The following is a 15,901-nucleotide window of genomic DNA, read 5'->3' on the forward strand; positions in this document are numbered from 1 at the left end:
TTTGTGTTGTTGTACACTCTATTTGGAGGAGGGACAAAGCCCTTTTTTTAAGTGATGTCTTCGGGGAAAGGTGAGCTCTTATTTTGTACTTTTAATTTAGCATTTCATTAGTTTTAATTCATTGTAAATGTAATATTAATTTGCATTATTTTCACAGATAGTCAATTTTCACATTATACACTGTAAAAGTACTTATTGTAATGATGTACAGCAAAAGGCTGTAATATCACAGGAATTACTTTGTCATTGAAGCTGTAAAGTTACAGTAAACACTTGCGCTTTAACAACTATGTCTTGTAATATCACAAATATGAAATTACAGTAAATTGCTGTGAACCTATTTCACAATATTGCTGTAATCTCTATTGTGAAAGTCATGCAAAACATATTTATTGTAAATTCGCAGTGAAACATTTATCAGTGGATGTTGGAAAAATATGCTCTGTCTGACTCAATTAAAATACATTTTATTCATGAAGCACTTTAAAAAAAATATGCAGTTCTGGACGCCAGGAGAATTAAAACAATCAGCAGAAGAACAAAAAACAGAAAACTAAATTACTATTATGTAGTTAGTTTTTCTTTAAATTAAGCTAATTAAGTTTTAATTTTAAACTCTTTCACAATTTACCCAGAATGCATCAGGGCAGCTGCTTTAAATCAAGGTTGAAACCCTTTTTATTTACTGTCTATAACTTTCTTCTGTTTGATTCTTCTTTTTAACTCGTGTGTCTCTTTATCATTTTTTTTCCTGCTTTTAAACCATTTTACATTTTAATACACTTTGTAACGTCTTTCTGTGAAGCCCTTTGACGTGTGTCCTACATGAAATGTACAAATAAAAAATACAGGTTTTTTTCCCACCGGTCGTTGATTAAACCGCTCTTTAACACGTGTTTTAGATTGGAAGTGTCTTCATGGATCATATAAACATCTCTGAGCCATTTCTGAGGTTCACTCCTCTGTCAAAGTCACTCCAGAGGTGAATGTGTCATGACGTTATCGTGAGCGCCGCAGGTGTGGCGTCCCCTCTCCTCTCGTCACACCAGCCTGTAAATGGAGCTTTAAGCTCCCGTTTGTCATCACATCCCACTGACTCTGTCCAAACCCGTCGTTTTCTCTATTAGCTCAATAATTTCAGAGGAATCGGGCCAGGAAAACACCTTCAGCTTTTGCCGATGGCAATTTCCTGCTTCAACATCCAACTTTTTAAACCTGAACCTCGTCCAAATGACAGATAGCACTGTTTTTTTTAATTACTGTGATGGAAAATTTAGCCTTGGCCATTTGATTAAACCAAAACTGCTGAGAATGAATGAACCCTCATGTGAGAGGAAACTTATGGACTTAGACTGCATAGTTATTTACAGCAGTAGCCTATAGTCGGTTTTGAGAAGTAGTAATAGTAGTAGTAGTAGTAGTTCTTTTGAAACAACTTTGCACAAGATTTTTTATACAACGCTGTAGTGTGATGACTTGTCTCACTTCATCACTCTTTCCCTTCTCTTATCTCGCCACATAAGTCTTATTCCCATCCTCTTACTGTTAGAGATTTCCTCAGCTGAATAATGACATCGGTTGTTGACTTTGACATTTTTGCATAATAATTTTTGCATAATTTATTGCATCATTTCTCAAACTGTATTTTATGACTAGAAGGTCGAATTTATTGAAGTTAGCATTTGCTGTATGTTAAAAAATATGTGTAACCAGGGTTGATTTGACAGATTAATAATGCCCCAAAATGATTAATGTTCAATTTAAAGTACAACGGTTCTCCTAAGGTGGAACTTTAGTTTCTGAGTTTGTGCTTTTGTACACCTTATTTGAATTTTACAATGAATTCACAGTAGATATACGATTAATTTGCATTGCTTTCACAGAAAATTAATGTTCGATTTTAGCATTATTTTCATATTTATACACTGTAAAAGTACTTATTGTAATGATGTACAGCAAAGTAATATCACAGTTATTACTTTGCCATTGAAGCTGTAAAGTTACAGTTGCGCTTTAACAACTATGTCTTGTAATATCACAAATATGAAATTACAGTAAATTACTGTGTACTTATTTCACAGTATATTGCTTTAATCTTTATTGTAAAAGTCATGCAAAACTTAATTATTGTATTCACAGTGATCAGTGGATGGTGGAAAGATAGGCTGGTTTCAAAACAGATGAGAGAAGATGTTGTAAACTTCATGTCATCTTGTCACAGAGGTGAAATCATCTGTTGACGTTCTCCACCCTGGTCAACTGTGTTTGTTTGGTTGTGTTTCGACTTAGGTGATTCATAAAATCCCAGGTAATTCTTTCAAACATACTTTGGTGTTGTCCAACGAGTTTGTGACGCCATCGCCTCTCCGAGGCCGACAGGCCTTTAATAAAGAGTCCGACACGCAGGAGCATTGTGTGTTTCTGTTCATGGCTGTCATTAATGAGCCATTAAAATAATAAAGACGAGCCGTCTGGCTGTCTGGGCGTGTGGGTTTCCTCCACCCCTCGGAAACGGGACTTTAACTTAACATTAAGTTACATTTTCTTCTTATGACCAGTCAGGAATTTATTTTTAGTTCACCAGAGGAGGCAAACATGAAAACGTGTAAAAGGTGCTCCTGAGGGCTGTAAAACAACTATGACCAGTTCAGGATGGACATTTCCTCCATTACTGAGGTTTTAATTGTTCAGTATTTCTGTAGCTCACTGCTGATCTGTTAAGGAAAAATACCCAACACAGAAGCAGCAGTGGACTTGTTCAGCTTTTTTCACTATTTTTATATCTATTTTTTCATATATTGCATCAATTTCCCAAGAGACAAGTCGTATCTTGTCATTACATTTTATGTTTGTTATGATTTTCTTTCTTTCTTCTCTGGGCTTCTAAAAAGCCTCAACCCCCAAATGATAACCATCTGGAAACCGGTCACGGTCCGTTTCTCACACAACAACTTCATCATCTCTCTGTTGTCTGTCAGCTCGCATACCCGCCAGAACTTGAAACAAACATAGTTTAAAACAGGGGCGTTTTTAGGATCCAAAGACATCAGGGGCTAATGAGAAATGATCAGGGGCTGAAACCATCCGCATTATTATTATTATTTTTTTGCTCTTTTTTTATGATGAAAAACGCATAAATAACACATAAATAACACATAAATAATGCTTTAAACTGTACAAATACATGTATTTTATTGACTGGATCTTTAATTCATCACCTGAATGAACTGATGCATGCCCTTTGCCTAACCTTAATCTAATTTAGACTATCACAGACAGTGGAGATTTCAGGTGGTGGTGATCTTTTTAAGTGTAATTTTTAATCACAATTTCTCTGCTTTTGAACTTTAAAAGTAGAGAAATTGTGATAAAAATTACACTTAACCTTATTTTCACGAAACGGTTGTAAAAATCACAAATACTTTTGCAGTTTTCAGGTAATTTCTGACGTTTTTTGACACATTCCAACCAAATACGAGCGTTTTTACTGCGATTTTAACAAATTATGTTAACAAATTTCCTTGCTTGATGCTCCGTGGTTATTTTATTCACCTGCTATTATATTTATCATGTAAATATAACAAAATGACCTCTACGATTATTTAAGTTAATAACATTTGTCAGCTGTTGGATATCGCTATAATTCATTTCGTGCAACTTTTTGAGACTAAATGTCTTGTTCTTCGACTATTTGTAGGTAAAACCTGAGAAAATCGGAAATATACGCAATTTAAGTGTATTTTCTGATTGTTTAAACCCTCGTTGGAGCAACAGAAACAACCCAGAGACCCTAAACACGACCACGATCATCATAATGAATGAATGAATGAATGAATGAATGAATGAATGAATGAATGAATGCTGTTACGAGAGTTTCATTGTAAAAGAACCCCCTCCAATCAACTCACCTGGTGTCCAGGTAAATAAACACGTTTGACTTCCACCTTTACTTCTGGGTGAAGAGAAACGCGGCTGTTTCTTTGTCCTGGTGTCAGGTATTCAGAAGAAACCCCCCCGGATCAGAGAAGTTTTTTCCTACCTGGGGAGAAAGAAGAAGCTGTTGCTCAGAGGAACTCCGACCCGCCGACCCGCGCAGCCGAGCCTCACCTGAGGAATGTATAGACTTCACAATAAGAGCCTATTGTGATTATGGTCCCGCGTTAAATCGACGCAGAGCCTACGCCGTAGCCTACGGCGTAGGTACGCGGCGACGCACACCGTATGGTGTGCGTCACCGCGTACCCTACGCCGTAGCTACGCGGAACCATAAATCAGCCTTTAAGAGCCTCTGGCGCGGGGAGGGCGCCCACCGGCAGCGTGATTGGTCGGGAGCCAACCAATGAGAGGAGAGAGCTGGACAAGCACAGAAAGAAAAGAAAAAAGAAAAACCACGAGACCAAACCAACCCACTAAATGTTAGTTTATTTGTCTACAAGTGGAGATTTGTCTTTTGTCTCATGATACAAAAACAACAGTAACATGACACAGCAACAAACACTTAAAATTTAGAATCAGAATCAGCTTTATTGGCCAGGTTCGAACAATGTCCAACAAGGAATTTGACTCCGGTAGTTTCGCTCTCTATGGTATTAAAGGTGTTAAAATATAAACAAATGAACAATAGACAAATGTGGAATTTCTATGTACAACATTATAAACATTTTTAAGGTGCAGCAGTTTGAGGTAGTGAGAATAAGTATGACCTATTTACAATTTCTACAGACAAGAATTATGCAGAGAATACAAGATAAAAAATTAAATTTGTACAAAGAAATAAAAAGTGAGAGGGTGCAGCAGAGTGAGGCAGCATGAATATTAAAGAGATTTATATATTGCACATGTTTGGTTACTCTGAGACTGAAGATTTACACGCAAAACATCTTAATGACAAAAAAGGAGGAACAATAAGGGCATGTACATAAAAGACAGAGACGTGCCCTCATTCAGAGCCTTAATGGCCTTGGGAATGAATGAGTTTTTAAATATGTTACGGAGTCATTCTATAATTAGGGGTACATGTCATGTCCATGGGCTGTATTTATCAATTTTACTAAATATTCACTTAAAGCAATGATCAACTTTATATCAGGGCACATTTCCCTTTCATTTAATACAAAAATGTCAACAGATTCCATCATTTATTTTTCAAAAAATGCTTATTCTATACTGGATTTTGTTGTTTTTGTGCTGTCCGATTTGCTAAATGTCAGGTTTGGCTCTTCAGATTAACACTAAAATACATTTTTTTGTATTTAATTTCCATAATTATTTGTTCAAAATAATCATTAATATATGAAAAAGGTGTTTTAAAAACTATTTGGTTCATGCATGTACATTAAATCATCCACTTTGTGTGTGTCCGAGAAATCTCTGTCAACTGTGTTACCCATTGAAAAAACCCCTATAAATCAGCAATGGTTTGCTCCAAAGTCACATGTCCAAAATTATATGATGTCCCTTCCTTCAGGGAGGGAGATTTGAAGACAGTGTGGTAAATTTCTACTCCTCCTCTTCAATATTTCATCAATATTATTGTGTGCACATAGAGTGGGTTAATTGATCGTCAACTGTGTTATCAACATGTTCTTGTGAACTTGCTTTACATGTTATTTTTACAAAAATACAGAGAAACTGTATAAAAACATGAGTTGATCAAGGCCATGTAGTGACAGGTCCAAGGTCTGCAGTTAGCACAAGGCCCTAAAATGGCTGAAATGTCAACTGTGTTACCTGTCAACTGTGTTACCCACCTGTGTTACCCAACTGTAACACAGTTGACAGGGGATTAACACGGTTGACAATGTTGGCAGTTTATTGTCATTTTTTATACTTATATTGAGTGTTGTTGATAAAAAAACATTCATGAAGTATTGTTATAACACAGACATTACATAGTAATTACATAGGAGTTGCCTAATTACATAGTAATTTTTGCCTGTCAACTGTGTTATGAATGGTTTTTGTGTCATATATCTTTTAAATATTGACTAAACTGTAACAAAAAAGATGGAGGATATCTGTAGAGAGGGAGGTCTTACATAAGATTGGTGAATAACTCTAAATTCAGTGTAATATGCATTTATTTTGAAAAAAATATGAATCCCTCCTGATAACATCCCATAGAATGTCCATTATGAAGCTCAAAATTCATATTTTTAAATCAGTTAGACAGGCAACCTTAAAACCCCTGGTGAATAGACTCAAAACCTTTCAAACAAATGTATTATCAAATGTGTAGTACCTAGTTCTTGTTGTATATGACACAACATTTGTCCGTAACACGGTTGACAAAATAATGAGTCCAATGTTTATTTTCATTAAAATATTTAATATGTAATTAGAGTTTAAGCTTGGCAATTAATGAATTTAGCACATTTAGGGGGTATATTATGGAAACAACTAGATTATTTATCAAAAAAGAAAAGTGATTTTGTCACTTTTGGTTGATATGAAATGTACCCCTAATTATAGAATGACTCTACGGTTAGTTATTCGTTGGTACACAGTACCTTCTACCTAAGGGAACTCATTTAAACTCACTGCAGAGTGGTTAAGTAGGATCATTTTTTCCACTTCCTTATAAATACCACAATTTTCCCTGTGTCTTCCCTATTATTTTTGAGGCTAGATTCACTATTCTTTGAAACTTGCATCTATTTCTTGTGTTAAGGTTGCCGTACCACATTGCCATGTTAAAGGTTAAGATTCCCTCTTTGAGGTTCTTATTAAATATAGACAGTCTCCATAATCTGCTTGCTCACACTAAAAGAGTGTAGCTTGCGTAGTAAATGTAGTCGTTGATTACAAGATTTAAAGATGTGGTCAGTGTTGTTACTAAAGTTAAGATTGCTGTCCATCTTAACTTCAGTCAGATTGACAGGAGCGCATAACTTTAGTAATGCGCTCCTCCTGCTGTAAAGATGTGCGTGTTTCTGTCCCTCGTGCTGCAGGAGGAAGTCTGCAAACATCAGACAGGAACCCACGATGCCGTGACACCATTCATTACCACAAACAACACCCACAAGTTCACAAACCACAGGTTGAACACGTGGTTTGTGAACTTAATCTGCGCTGCAGGGAAATTAACACCTGCACCGTTGTTATCAGGGCTGGCGTGCGTCCATTCACGTGCCCTTCTTCTCTAATTACGGTGTTTATAATAATAATAATAATGATAATGGTAATAATAATAATAATAATAATTCATTTTATCTTGATGCGGCTTTCAAGTCATCCAAGGTCACCTTACAAGAGATACAGTTAAAAAAACACTTACAATTAATACAAAAAAGCAGCAACAGACAGCATAAAAAACTAGATAGACCAATATTATATCATTGCACCTAAATATTTCTATATGATCATTTTTATATTTTATTTTTATTTGCTATTATTGGTTATTTCTTTATTTCTCATTGTTCTTAACATGTCTATATTCCTACCGTGAAGCACTTTGAGCTGCAATTCTTGTATGAAAGGTGCTATACAAATAAAGTTTATTATTATTATTATTATAAATAAAACAAACTGGTGTAATGTAGTGCACAGTGTCTGGTTAGAGTGAGTGAGCGAGTTTGAACAGGTGAGTTTGTGTACATATATATATATATATATATATATATATATATATATATATATATATATATGTATAAATAAATAACAGGCCTCCCAGAATGTATTTTTTAATCAAACATTTTAAGGTTAAACAAGGTTAAATGACACCTATTTGTTTCTGTAATGGTGTGATGTGGCTGCACCAACCGGCTGGGAGTTGCTGTGACGTCATGAACCCAGGTCAGGAGGAGGTTATCAGGCCTCTGGCGTCCTCCTCCTGGCGTGCCATCATGCATCATGCTGCAGTGGTGCGCAGCACAAAGCTGTAGCCCTGGTTTCAGAAGATGTACCAGCTGAAGACGAGCCTCCAGTTTCCTCTTTGTGGTACTTTTAAAAGCACAACACTGAATTTCCCCCGAAGTCAACACTTTAGAAGTCTACTTGAACAGCGGAAGCGAGAGTCTGGCGTCGTTTCTTTTATTTAACCTTTATTTAACCAGGTAAGTCATTTGAGGACAGTTTCTCATTTACAATGACGACCTGCAAGAGGCAGAACAAAGTCAAGCACATACAATCACAGTGAAATAAACAATTAACACAATATGTAAAAAACACAACACATACTGTAACAAAAATTTGAGTAAAAAGTGTCAGCGCTGGTCCAGAAGAGTTACAAACATGTGCAATGATCACAGATGAATGTTGGGAGTGTATTTTTGAAGGAGGAGAATGGGATGAATGTGTTTAATGGCACTTTTCCACTAGTACCTACTCAGCCCGGCTCGGCTTGGTTTGGTTCTTTCCCACTAGAGGTCTAACGTGCCGAGTAGATACTTTTCTGTAACTTTTCTGCCGAGGTTCTAAGCGGCTGAGTCGGGCTGTGACGTCATCACACTACACGCCACCGATTGGTCGGGGGGTTGGAGTCAGACGTCTGAGTCAGGAGAAGGAAATCAGCGAAAGAGCAACTCGCGGCTTCTTGTTCATTTTATTCGACAGGCAATGGCAGCGCAGAAGTTTGTTTCATGATCCAACTCTGAGGTGCAGATGTTCATAAACCTGGTGGCTGAGGAGAGAATTAAAAAGGGATCTAGAAGGTCGATGAGGAACGACCAGATCTACCAGGAGCTCTGTCACTTCATAGCTGCTACGCGGCTACTATACCAACGGACTTTTCAGCAGCGCAGAGACGAACTAAAAAAAATTAAAAAGCGTCGCCGCTTGAAGCTGCTCTCATTCTCATTTTTTAACTTGATATCAAACACAAGTCACAGACCCAGCAGCACATCTGTCATCTCCTCCAGGTTCTACATCTTTAGTGTTGTTGTCTTATTCACAATCAAATACGTCACAGCAGCTTCGCTCCAACCTCCTACTTGTGCTCCAGGTGCTGAATTGTAATGGAAAAGAAACCAGTGTCATGGTTTCTCAGTTTGGGATATGTTTTTACATGATCACTCACTCTCCTGTCATTCCAGATCCTGCCATCCTCATCAGCCAGACAATCTACTCATTCCCCTCACCTGTGCTTCCCTGCCCATCTCCACACCTGGGTTCCATGGTCATCAGTTCCCCTTTATATACCGGCCCACTTCAACATGCCGGCTGCCAGATTGTCTAGTGTTCATGCCTAGCTTTCCAGCGTTTCTGAGTCCGTCTGTTTCTGCCTGCCTGCTACTTTGCCTAATTCCCGGTTTTTTTATTTTTGCCTGCCCCCTTTGGATTTGTCTGCCTGATCTGCCTGTCTGCCCGGTTTTTGACTCCTGCCTACGTTCGACCTGATTAAAGCCTTTTTGGACTCTGATACTCTGTTTGGTGTTGTGCTTTTGGGTTCTCTGCCTTTTGAGCCGTGACAACCAGGCCAAGTTGAGTCGAGCCGAGCTGAGATGAGTAGAGCCGAGTAGGTGCTCGTGGAAAAGTGCCAAGTGTTTGCTGCAGATGATTCCAATCACTAGCAGCAGCGAACTGAAATTAATCATGGCCAAAGGAGGTGCAGGCTTTTGGAAAGACCAGGTTAATGTAACTGCTTGAACGTACAGGTAGGTTCCGATTACTGATGTTGATATTAAGTAGTGAGCCAAGATATGAAGCTTCCAGTGATGGTTTTGTAGATGAAGTGATACCAGTGGATCAGTCTATGAGGGAAGTGAGTAGAGGTTACAGTGATGGGGATTAAAGGAGCACCTGTAACAAAGCGGATGGCGGTGTGGTAGATGACGTCAAGTTTATTGAGAAGGGTTTGTCCAAACTTTCTTTATTGGTTTTTGTACAAAATCAAACAGAATTCAAGCTGCAAGCAGCGATGAACGGGCCCTCGCACTCAAGGCCACCGTCCCCCATAAGCATATCAGAAATGACACCACCCACGACTCTCTTTGTCAAACCATTCACAAGTTATAGCAGAAAATAGGGACAACCAATCAGAAGAAGGGGCAGGGCTAATTTTCACCAATTATGGTCAAGGACTCAATACCGAGTCCGATGACACCACCCACGACTCTTTATGTCAAACCTTTCAAAAGTTATGGCAGAGAAAAGTATTCTAGGGGGCGCTGTTGAGCCGTTAGGCCACGCCCATTAATGATAACCATGAAATATCAAATTTATCGCCAGGCCTGGCTTGCATGTAAAATTTGGTGACCTTTGGCGAACTATCAAATATGGACCAATCAGATGAAGGGGGGGGCGCGCTTTTTGGCGTCTAGCGTCGCCACGGTAACAATTTTGAAAGAGAAAAGTAATACACGTAGTCACAGGATGGACACGCATATTTTGATGTATAACACACCTGGGTGCAAGTTACGGTTCGGGCCATATTAAAGGAGCATGAGGCAGGATTGAGGCAGGATTTATGAAAAAAATTCGTATACGTTTTAAGTTTTCTAGTAATAATGTCAGATGAAGCGTTCCAAAAAGAATGAGCCCTCTAGCGCAGGGGTAGGCAATTCCGGTCCTCGAGGGCCGGTGTCCTGCATGTCTTAGATGTTACCCTGCTTCAGCACACCGTGATAAAAGTACCTGTGTCATTAACAGAATTGTGCAGCCCTGGATGACAAGCTGATGACGATGATTAATTAGAATCAGGTGTGTTAAAGCAGGGAAACATCTAAAACATGCAGGACACCGGCCCTCGAGGACCGGAATTGCCTACCCCTGCTCTAGTGTATCTCTCCGTTGCCTTGAACAGGCTGTGTGCTGCAAAATGTGCTGCAATTCCGGGCCGGAATTTCCCGCGCTGGGCTGCGGATGTGACGTCACATGACGCTGCATGCACGTTCTCCCCGTTCTCCCGTGCCGGCTTCGCTGTTGGCTGCAGTACCCCCGACGGCCGTCGTGGCGAAGGATGGCGCTAGAGAGTCTCATTTCTTGAAAGGAGCCTCATGCTCCTTTAACTGCCGAAGGAATGGCATAAATTGCGCCAAAATTATGCGATTAATTCAAAATGTTCAAAATGGCCGACTTCCTGTTCGGTTTCGGCCATGGCGCCAAGGGACTTTTCTTTAAGTTTCGCCATGATACAGGTGTGTACCGATTTTCGAGGCACAAAGTTTTCTAGGGGGCGCTGTTGAGCCATTTTGCCACGCCCATTAATGCAAACCATTAAATATCAAATTTTTCGCCAGGCCTGACTTGCGTGCAAAATTTGGTGACTTTTTGGGCACGTTTAGGGGGGCAAAAAGGCCCTCATTTCGTCGGAAGAAAAAAAAAAGAAAAAACAAGGAAAAAAATTCCTTTGCACTGTAAGTGCTCGGGCCCTAAATATATAAAAATAATAAGGGTTGGGGGGGGGGGGGGGCGTTACTTTCTGCAACAATGGACAATGAGTGAATGCATGCCAGGAAAGGCTGCCATGTCTTGTAAAAGGTGTCAAATCAACCTTTCAAGGAGAACCTGATCTTTTCTAGTGTACACTACAGACACCAGGAAGACGACAACTTTACTGTTTCTGAAACACTAAAAACATGGACGGAAATAGTCAGGAAATATAAACTTGAAGGAGACTGTCGTTTATTACTATGGCCTTCACAGACAACTCTTTTCAGACCAGGACAAACTGACAAAACCTTTACGACATGAACAGACAGGTATTACAGCTACATGCACAATGACAGAAGGTAACATTTTAAAATCATTTGAAAGGCTTAAAAAAATAATTTGAGCTAGAAAACTAAGACACTTTTTTTGATACACTTAGAAAGTAATGTGCTGATTAAAATGATGACAAATGCCTACAAGGAAATGCCTTCCAAATCTATCTCTAAACTATACACATGTCTACAGAAATGTAATGGTAACACTTCACTGTATATAAAATCTACATGGGAAGGTGAACTACAGACCAAAATTTCAGAGTGTGAGTGGAGCCTATTATGATAGTTCTACAAGCTCCAAACAGTGGAGAGAGTTTGGATGGAAAAATATGACACGTTTCTTTGTCACGCATCAAATTAGAAGCAAACAGACTGGATTCCAACAAAAATGTTGGAGACAATGGGGAAGCTATAATGCCAATTAAAGCTGCAAGCAGCAATGAACGGGCCCTCGCACTCATGGCCACCGCCCCCATAAGCATATCAGAAATTACACCACCCACGACTTCCTATGTCAAACCATTCAAAAGTAATGGCAGAAAATAGGAACGATGAAATATCGACCAATCAGAAGAAGGGGCGGGGCTAATTTGCACCAATTACGGTCAAGGACTCAAAACCATGTCCGATGACACCACCCACGAGTCTTTATGTCAAACCATTCAAAAGTTATGGCAGAGAAAACTTTTCTAGGGGGCACTGTTGAGCCATATTGCCACGCCCATTAATGCAAACCATGAAATATCAAATTTATCACCAGGCCTGGCTTGCGTACAGAATTTGGTGACTTTTGGGGAACTATCAAATATGGACCAATCAGATGAAGGGGGGCGCGCTTTTTGGCGTCTAGCATCGCTAAGGTAACGCTTTTGAAAGAGAAAAGTAATGCGTGTTGTCGTAGGATGGAGACGCACATTTTGATGTATAACACATCTGGGTGCACGTTACGGTTCGGGCTGTATTAACTGCCGAAGGAATGGCATAAATTGCGCCAAAATTACGCGATTAATTCAAAATGTTCAAAATGGCTGACTTCCTGTTCGGTTTCGGCCATGGCACCAAGAGACTTTTCTTTAAGTTGTGACATGATACAGGTGTGTACCGATTTTTGTGCCAGGCCTGGCTTGCGTGCAAAATTTGGTGACTTTTGGGGCACGTTTAGGGGGGCAAAAAGGCCCTCCTTTCGAAAGAAGAAAGAAAGAATAAAAAAAAAAAATTCCTACAGATACAATAGGCACTGTAAGTGCTCGGGCCCCCAATTACTGTCATATTTTTTGGTCATGCGCCAAATTACACTCTTTCTGGGATGAGAGTATTGGGCTTTTGGAGGTCATTTTAAATTATAAGGTTCCCAGGGACCCACAGGTTCTGTATCTGGGATTGATCCCAGAAGGAGTTGTTATGAAAGAAGATAGGTACCTCTTCAAAATAATGATTGTTGCCTATAAGAAGGCCATTACAAGAAACTGGTTGAAAAGTGACGCTCCACAAACAGGACATTGGATGGACATTATGGAGGAGATCTACGCAATGGAAAAGCTTCCTTGCAGATGCCTTGGCGTCTTCAAACCGGGAGTAAGCAGAAGGGTTTGGGCTTTTCTTGAGTTTTGTTTGCAGGAGTGACACATGAGACGTCCATCCTGTTGAAGGGAAGTCTGAGTCATTAAATTCGGTTTACCCGCTCTTAGATACCGCAGGGCTGCTGAAATGAGCTCCTATCAAGGGTGGATCCTCGTTGGGAACAGGGTGAGGGGCTCGGGGAAGCGCCGCCGCTGGGGTCGTCATCAGGGTTTCCTCTCAGGAGCCTCCCAAGAGGAGGAGGAGAGGCCTTAGGGCCGAGCCGGGACTCACTGGGACTGAGATCACATCTCCCGGCTGGTTTGGGAACGATTGAATCTCTCTCCTGGACACCAAACTCTCTCCTCCGCTCATTTAGAGCATTTACGGGCAACAGTAGAGATAACATAACTCGTAAACTGTGGGAGGAAGCTGGACCATCTGCAGGAAACCACAGTTACAGTGGGGCAAAAAAGTATTTAGTCAGATACCAGTTGTGCAAGTTCTCCCACTTAAAAAGATAAGAGAGGCCTGTAACTTTCATCACAGGTATTTCTCAACTATGAGAGACTACCGGTAAATGAAAAAAAAAAAAAACTCCAAAAAATCCCATTGTCTTCACTTGAAATGTTTCCTACGAAGCCACTCCTTCATTGCCCGGGCGGTGTGTGTGTTTGGGATCATTGTCATGCTGAAAGACCCAGCCACCTTGCTGATGGAAGGAGGTTTTCACTCAAAATCTCACCATACATGGCCCCATTCATTCTTTCCCGTACACCAGGGGTGTCCAAAGTTGGACCTCGAGGGCCGGTGTCCTGCATGTTTTAGATGTGTCCCTTTTTTAAATCAAACCGTGATACAAGGAGCTCGGTCATCAACAGAACTATCCAGACTTTGATGACAAGGTGGTGACGCCCGTTAATTAGAATCAGGTGTGTTGATGCAGGGAAACAACTAAAACATGCAGGACACCGGCCCTCGAGGACCAACTTTGGACACCCCTGCCTTACACGGATCAGTCGTTCTGGTCCCTTTGCAGAAAAACATCCCCAAAGCATGATGTTTCCACCCCTATACCTCACAGTAGGTTTGGTGTTCTTTAGATGCAACTCAGCTTTTTTCTCCTACAAACACGACACGTTATGTTTCCACCAGAAAGTTCTATTTTGGTTTCATCTGACCAGATAACATTCTCCCAGTCCTCTTCTGCATCATCCAAATGCTCTCTAGCAAACTTCAGACAGGTCTGGACATGTGCCGGCTTCAGCAGGGGGAACGACTGGCACTGCAGGATCTGAGTCCCTGCAGCGTAGTGTGTTACTGATGGTTCCTTTGTTACTTTGGTCCCAGCTCTCTGCAGGTCATTCCCCCCGTGTGGTTCTGGGATCTTTACTCACCGTTCTTGGGATCATTTTTACACCACAGGGTGAGATCTTGCTGGAACCCCATGGAGGGAGATTATCAGTGGTCTTGTATGTCTTCCATTTTCTTCTATTTCTTTCTTTCTTGTTCCCACAGTTGATTTCTTCACACCAAGCTGCTCACCTATTGCAGATTCAGTCTTCCCAGCCTGGTGCAGGTCTACAATTTTGTTTCTCACGTCGTTTGACGGCTCTTTGGTTTTGGCCATAGTGGAGTTTGGAGTGTGACTGTGACTGTTTGAGGTTGTGGACAGGTGTCTTTTATACTGATAACCAGTTAAAAACAGGTAACGAGTGGAGGACAGAGGAGCCTCTTAAAGAAGAAGTTACAGGTCTGTTAAAGCCAGAAATCTTGCTTGTTTGTAGGTGACCAAATACTTATTTTACCCAGGAATTTACCAATTCATTCAGTAAAAATCCTACAATGTGATTTCCTGGATTCTTTCCCCCCATTCTGTCTCTCATAGTTGGAGTGCAGCTATGAGGAAAATTACAGTGAGAGAACTTGCACAATTGGTGTCTGACTAAATACTTTTTTGCCCCACTGTATATACAGGAAACTTCAAGCGTGTTGTAAGAGCAGAGTATGATTTTAGATCAACAACCACCTAGTGAAATGATTGTTCAGAAGCATGCGCGAGGCATTACGAACAACGCAATCAGTGTGTTCTTGCGTCCAACAAATCGCTCTTCCTTTGATGCCAAAGTCATGATTTTGTTGACTCCACGCGTGCCTTCAAATGACCCAGCAGAAGTCTAGCATTCAGATAAAGAGTTCTCTCTTCTTTTGCTTTCAAACATTTTAATTACCTTGTTTCCCAGATTTGTGGAGAACTCTTTAAGTGGAGAACATCCAAACTATGTGCAGAAAGATCCCAGCGGGGGTCAAACCGGGAGCCGTTCGGGTCCAACTGCTGCACATTTGTTCCGCTTGCATGAGGCCTTTAGGCTCCGAGCGTTGCTGGACCCCTCGGCCGGGAGGCTTGTCGTTGCCATGACGACACCAGGAGTCCTCTCCCGTCTCACCCGTCTCCCAGGCGAGCTGCACCTGCCTTGATGCGGCTGGCTCGACCCCAGACGTGGACCTGCACCGGTCGGTTGACTGTCTGATGCTTTAAAGCAACGCTGGGCTCACAGGCGCGTCGCTGACGTCACGTGTTGCTTCAGAGCATTAGCAGATGTGTTCTTAAGCCCTGTAATTATGTTTCTGGTTTTCTGCTCGTAGCTTTTGTCCTCGTCAATCATCTTGACAGACTTTAGTGGTTCATTCAGGAGCTG

At 40.7% G+C, this 15,901-nt stretch overlaps 1 protein-coding gene across 3 annotated transcripts in view; it reads right to left on the reverse strand.

The window, feature by feature from the left end:
- LOC133448267 (deoxyribonuclease gamma-like) overlaps positions 1-15,454 on the reverse strand; it is a 43,715-nt gene extending 28,261 nt beyond the window's left edge. Inside the window, exons 1-2 of one of the 3 annotated variants that reach the window (XM_061726635.1) lie at positions 15,434-15,454; positions 3,909-4,039 (exon numbers count right to left, since the gene is read on the reverse strand). The gene's annotated coding sequence lies outside the window, so the exon portion shown is untranslated. Of the gene's footprint in view, positions 1-3,908; positions 4,109-15,433 lie in introns of those variants that run through there. The other 2 variants (XM_061726636.1, XM_061726638.1) reach the window with 2 other exon arrangements.
- Between the last annotated feature and the right edge of the window lie 447 nt (positions 15,455-15,901).

This window comes from Cololabis saira, chromosome 8, assembly GCF_033807715.1.
Source record: "Cololabis saira isolate AMF1-May2022 chromosome 8, fColSai1.1, whole genome shotgun sequence".
NCBI classification, from domain to species: Eukaryota; Metazoa; Chordata; class Actinopteri; order Beloniformes; family Belonidae; genus Cololabis; species Cololabis saira.